At 46.4% G+C, this 7,177-nt stretch overlaps 1 long non-coding RNA gene across 1 annotated transcript; it reads right to left on the bottom strand.

Annotated features, from left to right (window-relative positions):
• Window positions 1-17: 17 nt before the first annotated feature.
• LOC134761682 (uncharacterized) lies at window positions 18-7,063 on the bottom strand. The gene is made up of 2 exons (XR_010140740.1): window positions 4,900-7,063; window positions 18-291 (listed from the first exon to the last, which is right to left on the bottom strand). It is a non-coding gene; the product is annotated as an uncharacterized LOC134761682 (long non-coding RNA).
• Between the last annotated feature and the right edge of the window lie 114 nt (window positions 7,064-7,177).

Raw genomic sequence — 7,177 nt, 5'->3', positions numbered from 1 at the left:
TCACGCAGAGCCAGCTGTGCGGGAGACTGGCGTTTTATTACTCAAATCAGTCTCCCTGAGCATTCGGAGAGCAGAGTTTTTAAGGATAACTTGGTGGGTGGGGATGGGAGAGTAGCCAGTGAGCCAGGTGTGGTGATTGGTCAGGGGTGAAATCACAGGGAGTTGAAGCTGTCTTCTTGCCCTCAGTCAGTTCCTGAGTGGAGGCCACAAGATCAGATAAGCCAGTTTATTAGTCGGTGGTGCCAGGTGATCCATCAAGTGCAGGGTCTGCAAAATATCTCAAACATTGATCTTAAGAGCAGTTTAGGGAGGGTCAGAATCTCACAGCCTCCAGCTGCATGACTCCTAAATCATAATTTTTAATCTTGTGGCTAATGTTAAATAGTTTCCAGGCAAGAAGGAGGTCTGTTTTCAGAAAGCGCTGTTACCGTCTTTGTTTAAACTATAAACTACAAACTATGTTAGTTTCTCCCAAAGTTCGTTCAGCCTACACCCAGGAATGAACAACGACAGCTTGGAGGTTAGAAGCAAGATGGAGTCTGGCTGGGCATGGTGGCTCACACATGTAATCTCAACATTTTGGGAGGCCGAGGTGGGTGGATCATCTGAGGTCAGGAGTTTGAAACCAGCCTGGCCAACATAGGGAAACCCCATCTCTTCTAAAAATACAAAAATTAGCCAGGCGTGGTGGTGGGCGCCTGTAATACCAGCTACTGAGGAGGCTGAGGCAGGAGAATCGCTTGAACCTGGGAGGCAGAGGTTGCAGTGAGCCGAGATAGCACCACTGCAATCCAGCCTGGGCAACAGAGTGAGACTCTGTCTCAATAAAAATAAAAAAATAAGCAAGATGGAGTTGGTTAAGTTAAATCTCTTTCACTGTCTCAGTCATAATTTTGCAAAGGCGGTTTCAGGTTCCCTTCATAGACACAGAGCAGTTGTCCTGTCTGAAGTTTACCTCTCTGCTGCTCCTCAGTGAATGGGCTTTCTTTAATCCCTCCCCATTAAAAAAAAAAAAAAAAAAAAAGTCCCATTCCCTTTTAGGAAAACTGTTAATGCCTACCCACAGGGATTGGTCTCCCTCTGGCATCCACAGCCCACCCCACAACACTCCAAACCCCAACTCTACTTTTCACGAGCAGAGCAATTCATAAGACACAATTATGCAAAACATAATAAATCTGATTTTTTCCGTAGGAGGTGGTTCAGGAAAACGGTCCCATTTGGCACCTCAAGTCTAGGTCCCTCAAGTGTCTACAACAGTATGCAAAGAAAATGTTCATCTTCATTCTTCTTATAGTTTTCTGGTAACTTACTGAACCAAGCACACACACACTCTCCAAGGACAAACATTTTTCAGTGCTGGGACAATACAAATTCAGGTAAGGGAAGACAAACATTTCCCTAAGCGCAGATAAATCTACACAGATTTTCCTACTCTTAACAGAATGGGTTGGGCGTGGTGGCTTATGCCTTTAATCCCAGCACTTTGGGAGGCCAAGGCAGGTGGATCACGAGGAGAGGAGTTCAAGACCAGCCTGGCCAGAATGGTGAAACCTGTCTCTACTAAAACTACAAAAAAAAAAAAAAATTAGCCAGGCATGGTGGTGTGTGCCTGTAGTCCCAGCTACTTGAGAAGCTGAGGCAGGAGAATCACTTGAACCCAAGAGGTGGAGGTTGCAGTGAGCTGAGATTGTGCCACTGCACTCCAGCCTGGGTGACAGAGTGAGACTCGGTCTCAAAAAACAAACAAACAAACAAAAAACAGAATGGGACTGTACAAGATTGTGCTGACAGAATCGGTTTTCCTATTATTCATTCTCTGGATTTCAGACTATGCTAGCTACAGCATTTGAAACAACAGGACCAGTGGGACCATCTACTGCTGGTGGATACTTTTCAGTGACCCAAAAGATCTGGCAGTAGCTTTGAAATTACTGCTTTTCTTTACAATAGGTCAGAGGAAATTATCACTATTTTTTAATTCATTGCTTGTAATGTGTGTCATATCTAAGAACCATCTGACCCAAAATTTATACCTATGTTTTCTTCTAAAAGTTTTATGACTTTAGCTTTTCTATTTAGGACTTTGATCCATTTTAAGTTTTGTATATGGTGTGAGGTAGGGCTCCAAATTTATTATTTTGCTGGTGGATCTAGTTGTTCCAGCACCATTTGTTGAAAATACTGTTTTTCCCCCAATGAATCATCTGACACCCTTGTTAAAAACTGATTAGCTGGGCTGGGTGCAGTGGCTCATGCCTGTAATCCCAGCACTTTGGGAGGCCCAGGCGGGCAGATCACAAGGGCAGGAGATTGAGACCATCCTGGCTAATATGGTGAAACCCTATCTCTACTAAAAATACAAAAAAAAAAAAAAAATTAGCCAGGCATGGTGGCAGGTGCCTGTAGTCCCAGCTACTCAGGAGGCTGAGGCAAGATAATGGCATGAACCTGGGAGGCGGAGCTTGCAATGAGCCGAGATCACATCACTGCACTCCAGCCTGGGTGACAGAGCGAGACTCTATCTTAAAAAAAAAAAAAAAAAAAAATTGATTAACTGTATATGTTAGGGTTTATTTTTGGCCTCTGGGTTCTATTCTGTTGATCTATATGTCTATCCTTATGCCAGAATTACACTGTCTTGATTACTGCAGTTTTGTATTAAGTTTGAAAGTGAGATCCCAGCACTTTGGGAGGCCAAGACAGGCAGATCACGTGAGCCCAGGAGTTCGAGACCAGCTTGGGCAACACGGTGAAACTCCATCTCTAAAAAAATACCAAAACATTAGCTAGGCATGGTGGTGTAGGCATGTAGTCCCAGCTACTTGGGAGGCTGAGGTGGGAAGATTGCCTGAGCCCCAGAGGTTGAGGCTGCAGTGAGCTGTGATTGTGCCACTGCACTCCCGCCTGGGCAGCATAGTGAGACCTTGTCTCAAATTAAAAAAAAAAAAAAAAAGAGAAAGAAAGTGAGAAGTATGAATTCTCCAACTTTGTTATTCATTTTCAAGATTATTTTGACTATTTTGTGTCCCTTTAGGTTTATTTCACTTTAGGATCAGTTTGTCAATTTCTGCAATGAAACCAGCTGGACACTTTTTTCTTTCTGATTTTTTGTTTTTTTTGAGACAGAGATCTCACTCTGTCGCCCAGTCTGGAATGCAGTGGCACAATCTTGGCTCACTGCAACCTCCACCTCCCGGGTTCAAGAGATCCTCCTGCCTCAGCCTCCCAAGTAGCTGGGACTACAGGCATGCACCACCATGCCTGGCTAATTTTTGTATTTTTAGTACAGATGGGATTTCACCATGTTGGCCAAGCTGGTCTCCAACTCCTGACCTCAGATGATCCATCCACCTTAGCCTCCCAAAGTGCTGGGATTACAGGAGTAAGCCACCGCACCTGGCCTACTTTCCAATATTTTTTAAAAGATTTTTGGGCTGGGCACGGTGGCTCATGCCTGTAATCCCAGCACTTTGGGAGGCCAAAGTGGGTGCATCACCTTAGGTCAGGAGTTCAAGACCAGCCTGGCCAACATAGTGAAACGCCAACTCTACTAAAAATACAAAAAATTAGCTGGGCGTGGTGGCAGGTGCCTGTAATCCCAGTTACTCTGGAGGCTGAGGCAGAATTGCTTGAACCAGGGAGGTGGAGGTTGTAGTGAGTCGAGATCATACCGTTGCACTCCAGCCTGGGTAACAAGAGCAAAGCTCCATCTCAAAAAAAAAAATTATCAGAGTGATATGGTTAGATCAGTGTTTTTAGAAGACAAGTCTGGTAGCAAAGTACAGTGTGGTTTGGGTGAGTCTATGGGCTAGGATATTTGTTAAAAGGTGTATAATTGCAGCAATTTAGCAAAAGTTGATAAGAACTGACACTTTCGTGGTTCTGATGTTACCCAGCTTTCTTTTCTCTCTGTCTCTCTCTCTTACTTCATACCAAAGCTTCACCTAGAACATTTTTCTAGTCTTTATAACTTCATTTCTGAAGGAAGAGTAGATAAACGAGTTCATATCACTTACATTTTTTTAGGTCTTAAGTTTGCTCACTTGTTAAATGAGAAGATAGACTTCACTAGACAATTTCCAAGGGCCTTCACACTTTAATGTTCTATGGAAGTACCTTGCCTCCAGTGGAAAACATTAACAACAACCATCATTAAGCCAATATAAACCCACAGGTTCTTATCCCTACTGCAAGTTTTAAAATAGGGAAGGATTAGAGACACAGGCTGTATAGTTGTTAAACCAATGTTATGTTGCACTTCCAAAATGGCAACAAAATGTACACTTTAAATTTTAACCTGCAAAATAAATTTCTTTAATAGGGTCTCACATAGAAAATTATTTTTTAAGGTAACAAAAACTGCACTATGTCCACTATATATATATATATTTTTTGAGACAGAGTCTTGCTCTGTTGTCCAGGCTGGAGTGCAATGGTGCCACCTTGGCTCACTGCAAGCTCTGCCTCCTGGGTTCACGCCATTCTCCTGCCTCAGCCTCCCGAGTAGCTGGGACTACAGGCACCCGCCACCACACCTGGCTATTTTTTTGTATTTTTAGTAAAGACAGGGTTTCACTCTGTTAGCCAGGATGGTCTCGATCTCCTGACCTCATGAGCCGCCCATCTCAGCCTCCCAAAGTGCTGGGATTACAGGCGTGAGCCACCATGCCTGGCCTCCACAATATTCTTAACCACTTGTATTAGGTCTCTTTCCATTCAAAGTTATGGAAACCCAGGTCACACTCCTTAAGTGGGTGAAAAGTAAAAAGTGCAGAAGTATGGGGATTGAGGATCAGACAATATAAACAAGGTTCTGTCTCTCTCTTGCCATCCAGCTCTTGGCAGACTACTACACACTGTGCATGATATACCAAGACTCCAAGACTCATAACCTACCTGCAGAAAGAGTGTATCTTCCCTAGTAGCTCTGCAAAAAGATCCAAGAGAAACTGTTAATGGCCTGGCTTGAGTCAAATTGTGTCCGGAATTGGTGGGTTCTTGGTCTCACTGACTTCAAGAATGAAGCTGCCGACCCTCGCGGTGAGTGTTACAGCTCTTAAGATGGCGCGTCTGGAGTTTGTTCCTTCTGATGTTCGGATGTGTTCGGAGTTTCTTCCTTCTGGTGGGTTCGTGGTCTCGCTGGCTCAGGAGTGAAGCTGCCGACCTTCGCAGTGAATGTTACAGCTCTTAAGGCAGCGTGTCTGGAGTTGTTCCTTTCTCCCGGTGGGTTCATGGTCTTGCTGGCTTCAAGACTGAAGCTGAGTGAAGCTGCAGACCTACGTGGTGAGTGTTACAGCTCATAAAGGCAGTATGGACCCAAAGAGTGAGCAGCAGCAAGATTTACTGCACAGAGCGAAAGAACAACGCTTCCACAATGTGAAAGGGGACGTGAGCCGGTTGCCACAGCCGGTTCCAGTAGCCTTTTATTTTCTTATCTGGCCCCATCCACATCCTGCTGATTGGTCCATTTTACAGAAAGCCCAGTGGTCTGTTTTGACAGGGCGCTGATTGGTGCATTTACAATCCCTGAGCTAGACACAAAAGTTCTTCACCTCCCCACTAGATTAGCTAGATACAGAGTGTCCATTGGTGCATTCACCAACCCTGAGCTAGACACAGGGTGCTGATTGGTGTGTTTACAAACCTTGAGCTAGATACAGAGTGCCGATTGGTGTATTTACAATCCCTTAGCTAGACATAAAGGTTCTCCAAGTCCCCACCAGACTCAGGAGCCCAGCTGACTTCACCCAGTGGATCCCGCGCCCACCGGAGCCACAGGTGGAGCTGCCTGTCAGTCCCGCGCCCTACGCCCGCACTCCTCAGCCCTTGGGTGGTCGATAGGACTGGACACCGTGGAGCAGGGGGTGGCGCTCATCGGGGAGGCTCCGGCAGCACAGGAGCCCACGGAAGTGGGGAGGCATGGCGGGCTGCAGGTCACGAGCCCTGCCCCGCGGGAAGGCAGCTAAGGCCTGGCGAGAAATTGAGCACAGCAGCTGCTGGCCCAGGTGCTAAGCCCCTCACTGCCCGGGGCCGCTAGGACGGCCGGCGGCGCCGAGTGCGGGGCCCGCCAAGCCCACGCGCACCCGGAACTCGCGCTGGCCCGCAAGCACGGCGCGCAGCCCCGGTTCCCCCCCGCGCCTCTCCCTGCACACATCCCTGCAAGCTGAGGGAGCCGGTTCCAGCCTTGGCCAGCCCAGAAAGGGGCTCCCACAGTGCAGCGGCGGGCTGAAGGGCTCCTCAAGTGCCGCCAAAGTGGGAGCCCAGGCAGAGGAGGCGCCGAGAGCGACCGAGGGCTGTGAGGACTGCCAGCACGCTATCACCTCTCAAAATGGCTTTCCCTGGGTCAGAATCCATCATTATGGTTAAATGAGTAGAAGATATTGATGTTAGTGCTGGAGTGGGGGAAGAGACTTACACGACAAGGTCAGCTCCACATTGAAATATGTGCAATGCATTCCTCCTATGAAAGGTTTTCTGATAGCGGAAGAAGGGGAGAGGCTCACATGACAGACAAGACAACAGATGGCCACTGTATCAATCCTGTCTGGACACTCAACTGAAGGATTACTGGCCCTGGCCCTAGTTTATGTTTAACAAAGCTATCCCATTCCTAATGGAGAAAAAGTAGGAATGGTATATTTATTTCTGTTTTTAAGCTAGCATCTAAAAAGAAACTGTTCTGCTTTCTAACTCCAGTGAAAATCACTAGTAATGTTGCTACTTATAAATCGGGGGTTGTATAAAAGCATTATATAACAGAAAAATTTTAATAGAATTATTTTCAGGCTGGGCGTGGTGGCTCACGCCTGTAATCCCAGCACTTTGGGAGGCCCAGGCGGGCAGATCACAAGGTCAGGAGATGGAGACCATCCTGCCCAACATGGTGAAACCCCGTCTCTACTAAAAATACAAAAATTAGCCCCGTGTGGTGGTGGGCGCCTGTAGTCCCTGCTACTCAGGAGGCTGAGGCAGAAGCATCACTTGAACCCAGAAGGCAGAGGTTGCAGTGAGCCAAGATCACACCACTGCACTCCAGCCTGGGCAACAAGAGCAAAATCTCCATCTCAAAAAAAAAAAAAAAGGAATTATTTTCAAATTCAACATCACTATAATAAGACAACAGAACAAACACACAAAACAGTGTCTGTAATGTTTTATTATAACATTAGAGTGG

Source organism: Pongo abelii, chromosome 6 (genome assembly GCF_028885655.2).
Source record: "Pongo abelii isolate AG06213 chromosome 6, NHGRI_mPonAbe1-v2.0_pri, whole genome shotgun sequence".
NCBI classification, from domain to species: domain Eukaryota; kingdom Metazoa; phylum Chordata; class Mammalia; order Primates; family Hominidae; genus Pongo; species Pongo abelii.
Note: the sequence above shows the minus strand (reverse complement) of the source record. Positions and strands in the feature narration are given on the sequence as shown.